The sequence below is a fragment of the Camelus bactrianus genome, chromosome 3 (assembly GCF_048773025.1).
Source record: "Camelus bactrianus isolate YW-2024 breed Bactrian camel chromosome 3, ASM4877302v1, whole genome shotgun sequence".
In the NCBI taxonomy this organism is placed as follows: domain Eukaryota; kingdom Metazoa; phylum Chordata; class Mammalia; order Artiodactyla; family Camelidae; genus Camelus; species Camelus bactrianus.
The window spans coordinates 32,636,318-32,649,794 of record NC_133541.1 but is presented as its reverse complement, the minus strand read 5'-3'; the positions used below and the strand labels follow the sequence as shown (position 1 = coordinate 32,649,794).

The 13,477-nt window shown below is 34.2% G+C and overlaps 1 long non-coding RNA gene across 3 annotated transcripts in view; it reads right to left on the bottom strand.

Annotated features, from left to right (window-relative positions):
* Positions 1 to 13,477, bottom strand: part of LOC123620053 (uncharacterized) — a 173,193-nt gene that overhangs the window by 102,461 nt on the left and 57,255 nt on the right. For all 3 annotated transcript variants that reach the window (XR_012504102.1, XR_006728764.2, XR_012504103.1), the window contains one exon: positions 12,296 to 12,397. This is a non-coding gene — a long non-coding RNA (uncharacterized LOC123620053). The remainder of the gene's footprint in view (positions 1 to 12,295; positions 12,398 to 13,477) is intronic.

Here is a 13,477-nt window from a genome sequence, read left to right as displayed (position 1 = left end):
AGTTTATCTAGTTTATTAGCTTTGTAGTTTAAAAATTTATTATTCTTTTGTGCCTGCAAGCATTTTCATGACTTTTCTTCCTTTTGAAAAATGTTCCATTTGTTGTGCTATGTAGGAAATCATCCTTTAAATAACCACTTAATTGCTGGAATTAGCTCCTTCAATCATAATTCAATTTCTTTCAAATGTATTTCCTTGAGGAAATTAAAAGATCCAACTATGCAGGCCTTTGTCAATTTTTATTAGAAGTGCTCAGCAGTTAATGTTGAAGTAGTTTATAGCACTTAGCTGATGAGTACAGGGGACTATTCCAACTGCCTTTCAATATGAAACCAATTTTAGCATTCTTATATCACATTGTACGTACTCTCATTTATTACATATAATTTCGTTCATATAGCTATTTTTTAGTTATCAATTTAAAATTTACATACTTGGAGAAACTCAGATAGTGAAATTATAATGATATAAAACAAGCATTTCTTTTCTCTGGATCCAAACGCATGGCCAGGCCACACAACTTATCTGTAGTTACACAGCAGTCTTGTGAGAAGTCTCAGACTCACTGCCATGCTCATAACCCCAGTCTGATGTTTGTTATGCCTGAATTGCATTTTTTTTTTCTAATTTACCCTGTGTGGCCTGCCTGGACTACGACTAATTGGAATGGACGTGGGAAATAAAGCAGTCATCCTGCGGGAAGGCTGTGAAGTGGGCTCTGACCAATGGATCCCTCCTCTGGAGGTGACTGTCCAGACTAACTGGAACCTCTTCTTTTCCCATTTATGAGAGAGGGAGACATACTGATTAGTTGGCAATAGAGTGAACAGGATGAATAAAGATGGAAAAGTGGCCCAGTATTAGTACAATCTCTCTAGAATTGCCACTGAGTCATTTGACCTGCTCTCAAGCTCTGAAACCTAATTTTTTTTTAACTCAATGGTAAAAAAAGATGTTATGGTTATCTGTGATGCCTTGTTGAGACACCCGAGACCTCTTTACCGTTTTCCTCTTGCTATCTAACAAACCCTCCATTTACGGAGGCAAACTGAATCTACTTTACAACCCGAAAAACATCAACAACACACAGGTTATTATATCCAAGCCCACAGAATATAAATATTTTCACTGATTAAAACTGCTTTTGTGTAAGTACGTGTGGTGATGGATGTTAACTAGACTTATTGTGGTGACCATTTCTCAATACATACACAGACATCAAATCATTATGTTGTTATATTGTACACCTGAAACTGGTAGTGTACTATTATATGTCAGTTATATCTCAGTTGAATTTTTTAATTGCTTCAGTTAATGCTGAAGAAAATTGAGTCAAAGCTAATGTATGATATAGTGTTAACTTCCTGAAAGCATAATAATGATACAAATTGGTTTATGAATTATCTTTCCCTTTTGGATTCAGACATAACTTGACAAAGAGCAAATTGAAAGGTGGAGAGATTATAGTCATCTCTAGATAAGTCCATTTCTCACGGATTATGTCTACAGATGAACTTGCATACTGAGCCCATTATATATTTCACTTGATAAAAAGCAGCATCACAATGAGCTCACCGAAACAGAAGTAAAATAAAAGAAAAGGGAATTTCCTTTTTTCACAATGTTGTTCAATTCACATCGTGGAGGATATACCAATAGTCATTACTGATTAGCTCAAAACGTACACTTTATGACAACAGAGAAGGCGTCAGCCCATTTGTCTCAATCTTCTATGTGCGATTGCTGATCGGACTCCCTGCCTGTCCTGGGAGAGCACAAAAATTGCCTTGAACCCTCATTAGAATGCACTTTTCTTCACCCCAATAAAAATAGTTGAACTCTTCAGTTAGACGCACCTTACAAAACAGTAATTACTTTAGATAAAATCATTCCTCACACTTTCATAATTGGTTTGAGGTCTAGGTGCAGAAAGGAGAAGAAGTTTAGTGCTAAATATTGGAAGACTTCCTCAGCTTTATATGTAACGTCAGAATAAAAGGAACTCCTACACAAGGCTAGTCTCATGGTTTTCATTATCACGTAGAGTTAATCAAAAACAGTGCAACCTGAGGCAAACATCACCCTGGGATGAAAGTATTAAAGAGGAGTAAAACATCTTAGTCACTTGGATACTAATTAGCCTTGAGAAAGCCCAAAGCAATATACAATTTGACGTATTTATCTCTGAAATATTCTCCCCTAAAAATATCAATGAATGCAGAGCTGATAATACACACATTATACCTCATCAAAATGTTGGTATATCAAAACCAAATTGGCAAGTACCTGTCCTCACTATGTCCTTTGGCACATGAAGGGTTTTAAATATATACCTGCATAATTCAATGCACAGAACATTTATTTTATCATGACACAACATGCTGAAATGCTACAGTGCTATTGTCTAAAAACGTCAAGGGCTAAAGCACTGAATACAGTATGCAATCCAGATGGCAAACTCTCAAGGCACAGGACTGGAAAGGAAAAATTTTTTAAGAGTTGTTTGGGTTTCTCAGTCTTGCAGCTTCTTAGCTTGCTTTTACCTTTCAGCACTAGCAAGGATTTAAATGCAAAGAGAGCAATTAGTAGAGCTGAGAAATAGGATTTGTTACAGGACTGATGCTTTTTAAAAACATCTTTATTCCTGCTAAAATGGCCTGGGCTATTTAAGTTCTTGAGTTTCACTGATTAATAATGAATAGAGCACATTAAAGTAGTTTTATTTACCTAACTTTCTATTGCATGCAAGCTAATACACACATATATTATTTACATATACTATATATCTTTCTGCCATCTAAATTTTGCAGGATAAGGAATAACCAGTGAACTAATTTGCAAAACGTGTTTATATGTCATGTGTAACTGATAAAACAACTGGTTAGAGTATAGCCAAATATCAAGAAAGCAAATGCAATTTCCTTAATTAAAATGTTAGACATGTAACCATGCCAAATCACATTTTAATCAAATAAACCCAGACCTTATTATTAAAGACAAGTACTTCAAATGCAGAGTTTTAAATAACTTAATTGTATACGGAAAATGTGGCTTGAAAATATAAATACAATTAAGACAATTTGTTTTAGTCTTTTTGGTTAGCCTACTTAGGAGGATAAAAGCTTTGCATGTATTTGAGATTAGATATTAATTTGTGGCTCTTTGTCACAATGTTCCATTAAGTGTACTTGATTGTTCTTGCACAATAAACAACACTGTCCTCCTTTCAATTTTTTTTTGAAAGTTTCATTTATGTTAGTTCAAAATACCTTTTCAAAATACCTTTAGAAGTTGCCAGAATCTCCAGTAGCCATGAGATATTTAACATACTATCTGCCTCAGGGACTCAGAGATCACACATCCCACCTATTTGTTCTAAACTCCTCAAATGAAGCAGCATTTCCAGCAGCTCCCAGCATCAACTGACTTTTCTTGAACCAGGGGTCATATTAACAAAATGTAAATTGGATAAAAGTTATTAGTGGTACAAAAAACAACATTGGGGTGAGCTTACTGGTAATATTATGTCAGTGACATGAAAGATGCTATGTTGTTTTGGTTTGAAACTTATCTGGGTTTTCAATCAGGCTCAGCCGACTTGAATAAGATGCCCTGGTAGGCAGCCATTATGGTTTTACTTGTTTATTTGTTTGGCTTTTTTTTTTTCCCTTTTTGATCACCAAAGAATATACAAACATTAGTCTTAAGCCTAAAGCCCTAAAATAAGGCATTCTTTAGCTGGTGAAATTCTAATCTCATTTTATTATGTTGTCAATGAGCTACAGAGATTCTCCTTGGCTTGTTAACATGATAGCAGACAGATGAGAAGAAATAAAAAGTACTGGCCTGTGAAAGCCAAATCAAAGGGCCAGATTGAAGGGATTCTCGAATTACTCAGGTGAGGCCCTCAGCCCCTAGCTAGTGACCCAGCTAATGGTCAGGATGCCGTAGGTTCCGTTTGGACGATCCAAACGTTCAGACATGGTATTCAAATGTCTGCATAAACGGCTAAGAATTTGCCTTTTCTTTGTAAGCTTGCTATACAATAAACAAAAGACTGGTATTTGATACTAACTAAACATAGAGAAGGAACAGACAGTGACACTGGATGAATGCATTTAAGACACAAATCTTTACATGGCATAGGAAGAACGTTGGGGTTCTGCATTTCTTTGGCACAGATTTTACATTGTCCTTGGTTGCAAACCTCTTGCTACTTACCAAAAATCATACTCATTTACAGAAACCTCTAACAATATGTTACCTGAAACATATGTTTCATACAGTGAAACCTCAGAAAAATAAGAGAAAGTTGAAGCTTCTATTACAGACTAAAGGCTTTAAGAGAAAGGATATTTGACAACACTCATTTAAGAAATAATTTCAGTGTAGTTAAAACACTAGCATCATGTCTAAGAGCATGGAATTCTACGGACTAATAATTGTTTTTTGTTTTCTTTTGAATAACTGCTTCCTCAATATTGAGGCTTTTTTTTTTTTTTTGCCAACCACCAATCAAATAAATGCACTTTAATTTTTAAACCGAAGTATGAAACCAAAATGTTTGTTCTGTTGCTCTTTTCCCCTTATTTTCTTTACATGTCACTTATAATTTCTTTCATTTGAAAGATTTTAACTTTCAAGGGAAAGTTTGCTCTGAAAGCTTATAATTAACACCTAATTATCAAATTTCAGGATTAAATTTTATTTTGTATGCCTATTTACAACTTTTATAATAAGAAATTCAGCTGTGAAAAACAAAATCTTGATGAGTAGTGCCATCTAGCATCACAAAGAAAAAGTTGTTCAACTACTTGGTAAAACATTGGGAAATTGATCAAGTCAGCCAATACACTCTCTCTGATCTATTTTCCAGGGGGAAATAAACAGACATGATCAATTGGTAGACATGCATACCAAGCCTATATAGAGGTGATATACCATATAATCTTTGGAAGATACAACTGAGAGAGGTGACAGTGAGGTATAATTTCTGATTTGCTAGCTGTCATGCCACCATTTCTCAATCCAACTTAAGAAAACATATCAGAATTCAAATGAATAAAAATAATGTTAGTGTAGCGAAACACTATGTCCTAATTTATAAAATAAAAAGCAAATCACTCACAACCTTTATCTTATTATGAATAACAACTTGTGACACCAAATGAAGGATCAAGACCTGCTAGGTAATGAATTTAGAACTTTAGACGTTAGGTATAATGTCATGGTAAGAAAGATGTCACAGATTTAATCCAGGATAGAACTGACGACAGTTATTCTAATCACCTCTCTTAAGGTGCTTCTTACGGTGATAAGCAACAATGAGAGTAGATGACTTGTGGAAGATATATTTCTTTTGCAATTCAGATGGGCTCAGACATGAGATAGCAAGAGAACTTAAATGGTTGTCTTAGAAAAGGGAGAAAACCACGGGACATGGGCCAGACAGGAGAGCTTGCTCTGTGGGTGTGGCCAATCACTCCAGTTAAAATATGCTAAGAGGAGGCCACCCGGAGCTCCTTTCAGGCTAGTGGCCAGGAATGCAATGTCTACTAAGGGGGACTCCAAAGGCAAACGGACAACTTGTCAGGAACAGGCAGCTTTTCAGAACTCAAGTTTTAGTTTGAGATTTAGAACCATAAAGGAGCTATAAATACCTATCGTGAAACTAAAATGTGAATCCAGCTATGTGCACTGAGCGACACTATATCTGAGCCATATTCCAGTGAAAGTAATTTTAGATTCTTACCTTCTCAGAGGCAGGATAGCATAATGGTTGGAAGCATGATTCTGGAGGCTCAGCACCTTACTGCCTGTACGCTATGTGATGTTGGGTAAAGTAGACCATTTGTCTGAGATCCAAATTTATCTATTTACAGATTCTCACCTGTAAATAGATAACAGGAATAATGTCCAGACCTAACCCAGGAGGATGATGAAGACTGAATGAATGAAAAGCACTCAGCATGGTTCCTGTCACATAATAAACAGTTGACAGAAATGTGCTGTTATTACTGTTATTACATAGTTACTACTCCTTTCTGCACTGGTTGGATTTAAAAAGCTGGATAGCACTGGGTCTTCAGACACAGGGTCTCAGCTCCATTTAAGCATGACTAAGGAGTCAGTCACCCACCACTAATATGTAAACAAACAGTTCCTGGCCCTAATGGAACTAAGTACGTAGCCCTGCCATTATAAATACAGGAGTACTTGTTACTGCCGGATAAAGTGACAATATATTAACACATTTTTCTATGTAACATTCTGAAACATTAACAAATGAAAATGCAACCAACCTACTCATTCACTCCTCCAAACTATAAATTCCATTTTAACACAAGAAAACAGGATGTTAGGAGTATTGTCTGTCGCTAGTTTTAATTTTTCCCCTAAAGTACGGGTTTTGATGTCAGAAAAATGAAATGCACTTCAATGTGCAATCTGAGCTTTAGCTGGTCTCCAGGAAGAATGACGGCTGTTCCATGACTATTACTCTCCCTCTTTTTTACCTTCACTAGAAATCTGAGTTGTAGATAATTAGAAAGAAGCTTGGTTAATTTATACAAAGAAAGAAGGTTTTATTTCTTTACTTTCAAGGGAAACATAAGCACTGAAGCATCATAGAAGGGAAAAAAATCCTGCCTGGGGTGATAATGCCAGGGGCTTAGCTTACTTCCCTTGCTTCTGTGGTTGCCTTTTTCTCCTCCAGATGTTCAAGCATCCGATAGATCAATAAAAACACTTCATTTATACATCAGATTAGTTCTGGTTTATTACACATATTCACAATTCTGATTTTCAGTGGCCAAAACAGGGAATTTTGGAGACTATGAGTGATTTTTTCTGGGCGCCAGACGTGAACTAAATGAGTGACCAATACTAGTCCTGAGGCCGTGCGAATGGAAACGGCACCACCAGCAGATACTCCAGCGTAAGAGAAGACTCCTTAATCCCAACACTGCCTTTCTGTGATATAGTTACGTGAATGGAATATAAACAGCTAGAGAACAAATTTTATCTTAACAACTGGTATTCCTTTGAAATACGAGATTTTCTTCTGGGCGCATAGAGGACAGGCATGAAAGAAGCACTTGCAAGTGGAAATAAGACACTTAAAAGCTGATGTATTTAACTTCACAAAGTTCTACTTGCCTTCTAGTCTTACTCTCCCTTTTCCCTCTCCCCTTGTGATAAGCTATAAACGGAAGATAGAAGACTCATTTCCAGGTGAGTAGCCTGCTTGAATAAAATTTAAGGAAGTTTAGACACTTTTCATCTAACAGCAAGAAAGCCCAAGGATGTAAGCCTGCACCAGAGAGCTACAGAATCAAATATGACTTGGTCAGTTTCCCACTATCGAGTCATTATGGAGTAAAGGAAGCATTGATGCTAACTTAAGCTTTAAGTCTATTTTGCCTGATTTCTTAGTGACCCTGCACCTCTTTTAGCAGCTCTTGAGGCCTGCAGAGGCATTAGAGAGGGTTTCAGAAGGCAGCAGGACTACATAGCTCAGGTCAGTGTCCACAGAGTTCACACAGTTCGTACTGTTTACATAATTCTCAGGAACTTTTTAAGAAATTTGTCTAGGATTAAGGGTTAGCTGAATTTGAACTTGGTTGCCCATGACTCTTTCCTCCCCAGGTTTTACAATCAGACCTCCAATTAACTTCTTATGGTGGGTGAATTATTGGCCCTGATACTTCTTCCTTCCCTAATTGACACACTTGGACATGTCACTTTGCAGTTGCTCCCACTAAAGGCACTGTGTTTCCATACTCCATGACTCAGCTCAGTCAGATGGCTTGCTCTGGCCAGTGAACCATGGGCAGAAGTGACAATGCTTTTACGTGTTGAGCTTCTGGTGTCATCATCAGAGCATACCTAAACTAAGCTAACTAATTCAAAAAGGATGAGACGTATACAGGAGAGGCCTGAACCCTTACAGCCCAGCCTCACCAACCCCAGACCAGATCAGCTCAACCTCAGATGACTTACAGACACTGGAGTGAAAAAAATGGCTGCCATTTTATGTCATGGTTTTGAAGTTTGTTCAGCAGCACCAGCTGATACACCTTTCCTCACAGTCCCCATTTTCTTAACTTTTAACCTCTTTTTTATGTCTCCTTTAGTCCCTCTCCACTTTTCTTGTCTTTAAGATTCAACACTATTCTCCTACAGAGCTGAAACAATTCAGTCAATAATTTATTAAGGTTTTGTTTTGTTAGTTTGCGAAAGAAAACCACTAACATAAAAATATGGCACAGATAAATTACACAATGTTTAAAATTATGTGATAGTCATAGTTTTACCCATACTAATATCAATAGTGACTAGATGTATGAATTATATACTTTTCTAGTTTCATACATTTGTTTTTCTCTATGGTGGTCTCACAGTGAATACTACATGTTCATGGGGGATAATACCAAGTTAAGAGATCTATTACAGTTTTTAAATTAACTCAATCTTAGAACTATTCGATTTGAGTAATACTAGACATTTTGATGACTATAAAAAAGGTAATTAAATATCAGATTAAAAAACTCATCCAAACACTTAAGTTTTAAGGAAAATTAAGAAACTTAAAGCAAATAAACCAAAGCAATTCCTAAGGAAGACTGACGATCACTGGTAATACAGGTTTATTTGATACAAGCTTTAAGTGATAGTTTCAGTATCTCGTAAGTTTTAAACATATAATCCTCATGATTTTCTAAACTTCATTTATTCAATAAACTTTTACTGTCAACTTGTTATTTGTGATAGATACTTTATCTTCCATATTTTAAATTTAGTGACACTTTGAATAGCTGTCAGTCTTTTTCTATTCTTAACTGTATCACTGAATTCTGGACATATTTCTTACAGGATATTTCATGAATAATTAGAAAGAAATCAGCAACATTACTGCCTTGGTTCCAGTTCACATGTACTCTTTTCTCAACTACTATTTTAAATCTACTAAATATTTTGTGAACCTGCAGTCTCATGATTTTCTGATATGTGTTTCACATTACCAGTAGAATTATATTTCTAAAAACATAATGTGACCAAGTAATTTTTAGTCTTAAATTTTTAAAGAACTTCCCCTTCTCAATGGGATAAAGTTAAAATGTTTGATGTTTTAATTTTAAAAAGTTTTATTTCATTTCACTCAACTTTCCAACTTCATGTTTTATCACTTTCCCCTCAATAAAGTATTCAAATGACAGTTGAAAAAGTTTCAAAATGGAACAATATAGGTTTGAGGACAGTAGATAAATATCTTCTTACATTAAATCATTAACTAAATAATCTATACCAGGTTAGAGGAAAATTTCTAGTGATATACAGTAAGATTTCATTGCCAACTCTATTTAAAGTTACTTGAAAGGTGATGTTGAAAACTGTAGATGCTGCAAAACAGGAAAAACCTTAGTGACCATAATGAATGTTTAAAAGATAAATGACAACTTTAAAAATGGATATAATCTAAGAGTAACGAATATCAAAATCGACAGATTAAAAAAACAAACTTACCAATTGGTTTTGTAGACTGAGGGAGAGCTAACAGTACAAGGTGAATAAAGTTTAGTTGTTCTACTTGACAGTTAATTTTGAAAACTATCAAACATCCAGCACATATAGCCTGCCTAGAGCGAGATTTTGAAGTAAAAGGCAGAATAAATTATGACCTAGTGCTCAAGGAGCTTGCAATCTTGAGAGCAAACAATTAGACAAAATGTGACATAATTTCTTAATAATCAAAAGTATTCTTGGCTACACTAAGAAAAAAATATAATGTCAAAAATTTGGGAGGATTATCTGTTTGCCTCACATAAAGAATAATAGCAGATAAACTAAAGTCAGTTCAGAGAAGTACAGGAAAGATTATGAGAGGAATTAAAATTATATCATATAAAGAATTGGGCATGTCTCATTTATGGAAGTGAAACTGGATGGATGACTAAGAATTTTTAATAATGATAATAATAAAAAATAAAATAATTGACTCTAATTAAACATTACCTATGTATTAGGCATTCCACTGCACCAAAATTATGTAATTATATTTTAGAGATTTGTTCTATTTTTATTTCTATTTTTGCAGATGAAGAAATGAGGTTTAACACATCTACTAATTTGCCCAAGGTCACAAAGTTACAGGTTGAGCTTTAAGTTCATGTCTGTATATTCTAGGGCTTGAGTTACTAACCATGACACTGCCTGATGTGTATCAAATGATGTCAAAGGAAAATGTATGAAAGTATTTTAAAATGTATAAAGTACTATTAAAATTATTATTATTTTTATTACTGCACTCATTAGGGCCAAGCAAAGATGAATGCATAGAAGCCATAAGTAATAATTTATGGACAGATTTTTTTTTTTTAAGTTAGAAGTCTTTAATGCAAATGTGAGTTCCTGAACTTGAAACAGTGAAGGTTTTCAAATGTAGCATACACGACCGTTTGATTGGACTTCGGGGAAGAAACGTAGGTATCAGGTGGGTGTCTACAAATTTTGAAAACATTTAATTTTTCATCAATCATAAGTTTTTGAAAACACAATTTGAATATATTTGTATAGTTATATGTTTTCTATTCTGCAAATAGACTTTTCTTTGGAGAAAGTCATTTTAGTTATCTTGTATCCTTTTTGAAGTCACATACAAATCATTTCAGGGAAAAGATCTCTAAGGAAGATTTGTGGTTCTCCTTTCCCATCATTGGATGCTGTGACAAATATAGTCTTAACACCAAAAATATTTTTTACCATTCATCTCAGAATGAAATTGTATGTATATTACTTTCAACTTTCACTATATTTTTTCAAGAGATTGATTTTGAGTTTCATAGTAGTTAAAGATGGCATCAAACTATCTTAACTAACAAATTCTGTTTTATCTTTTGAAATACCTGCTAGTTATATTTTACAATACCAGGCAGTTTAGCATCTAGTTCAACTTTTAAGCTACATATTTTACTTTATTCTCAAATGGTGAGAAATAGTCTATTTAGTGTATAGTATTATGGAAACTTCCATTTTATCTTTCTTATTTCCCATATTTTTGGCCCATTGTAGAGAACATTAGTCCATTAATGATAGATACAGATGGTGTCCATCTGGTATCCATCTTTAACTCTAAAAATAGAGGCATAAGGATGCTCTGAAACATTAGACTTTCAAAATCAGATGTGAGCCAATAGCTCAAGGAAAAAGTTATTTGATCCATTCTGATTTTTGCCATAGTCCTCATCTTATATTACAAATAAGATAGAGGATAAATTTTTTTTCTGAAATGAGTTGTATCTTTAAATCTACCACCTTGTGCTATTCCAAAGCAGTTACCAAATATCAAAATCATTTGTATCAACCAATTTTCACTTATGGCTTATCTCAAAATTTTCTTGGTAATCACTAACATTTGAGACATCTTCTGAAGTTTTGTTTTTAGCATGTTAGTTCTTTGCATAAGAAAAATTCAAGTATCTCAGAGATGAATGTAACTAAATAAAAAAGGATAGTCACTGCTTCACAAAATCTCATCATTCATTGGGTCCTAAAGGAGACAAATGATCATATTTCTCATCAATGTCACCAATAGTCATAATTATCATTTAAATTCTATTTGGTTTATTTTCCCAAGATGGAATATACCATGACAATGCTCTCCAACGATACTACGGAGATATAAAGAAGATTTCAAAAGCATTTTAGGTGTTCCTAGAGGAAGTGTTAGCATAAATGCAAAGATATGCCATGCATTTAACGAGAAAAACATTTTTTAAAAAAAGAATAAATTCTTGAAATAAACATTTTCATGGAAAACAATAAGTAAGAAGCAGAGTATCAATAGCAGTAACAACTTTAGTAAGCTTATGGTGATATTTTGAATAATTATCTAAAGGAAAAAACAAGTGATTCTGTTGCTAATGTAACTTTTTTTAAATTATTGGATTTTATATATACTTTCTTGCGTGTATGTTCTGGCATCTATAATTAATTTTGCTAAATTTAGAGATTTTACTATATGTATGTATGTATGCACTTTACTTCTTCAACTTCAAAAAAGCTAAAAGTTATTTTGTTCACCCAGTATTTCCACATCTCAAAAATATATAAAGGCATAATGTTTTCTAGGCCTAAAATCATGTGTTTGTTACTGTGCATCATAGAAACATATAAGATAAGCCCAAAACATTTGCTAATGAATAAAAAAAAAAAACAAACCCAGAAACCCTGGATATTGTTTTTAGCTGGGTCTAAATGTCACTTTGGGGAGACAATGATGAGGTTCAACACATACCCTTTATAGATGAAGAAATTAAGCTCCAAAGAGGCCGTGTGACTTGCTCAAAGCTGTAGAGAAGATGTGCAGCACGATCTTTCACCCAAGAACCTTGTGTAACTGTGAAGAGAACGGAAATGTTGCAGTATTCTGATGAAAGACTTAAAAAATATGCATACAAACGTTTCTACATTACCTGGTAGCCACTGCATCTCTATTGTGCTTAGGATAGTAACTGCCATGCAGCAGCGGGTTAGCAAATATTCACCAAAAATATAAAGAAAAACAACAACAACAACAACAAAACCACAGAAACATTGGGTCCTTTAGTAAACACTTACCAACGAATCTTGAAAACTTCACTGCATGTTTGTAGCTAATACTGAAGAACCTGAATTCCCAGGAAAAGCTCTGATTTTAGGCAGTAACATTTTTTTTTTAATTAAGGAGACTTTACAGTGTATTTTTAAAATATTTTCATTTGAAAATGGTTAAAAACTTTAAAGCTTATTCACTTAAATGTGTAAGAAAATTACCTTGGAAGCCCACTACATTACAACAAAGCCAGAGCAATGAAACACTGTGATAAATATGTTAAATAATATAATGAGCAATAACGTAAATTATTATTATTATTATGACAAACTTTTCAAGTTTTAGATTCAAACACTGAAAATTTCTATTGACAATTGGCATTCTACATAACACAACAGGATTGAAAAACATTGTTTTGCTGTTTTATATTGGCTTTGTTTTTGTTTTTCACTTGTTTATTTTCCAGTGTAATACTGTACTTTATTTTTATTCAGTGACAGGAATGTCTACCTGGATAAGCATCATTTATTAAAAAAAATAATAATAAGGAAAGAAAGAAAAATCAAAAGCATGAAAGTAAAAAGGTGCTTTTTTTTTTTTATGTGACCATGAGCACAAAATAAGCTACAAAAAAAAAAAGGCTTCTGCAGATGATTCCAGAAGTGTTTGAAAGCATGGGTCCTGGAGGAAGGCTGTCTAATTCCATGTCCTGGATCTGACTTTTCCTGGTTGTATGATGCTGGCAAGTGACAAAACCTCTCCAAACTCGACTTTCCTCACCCTTAAAATGGGGTGATTATAATTCCTAACTGTTAAGACAGATGTGAGGGTTAAACAAAATGATTAAAATATTTTAAAGCTTAAACGTGTTTAAACAGAGCTTTA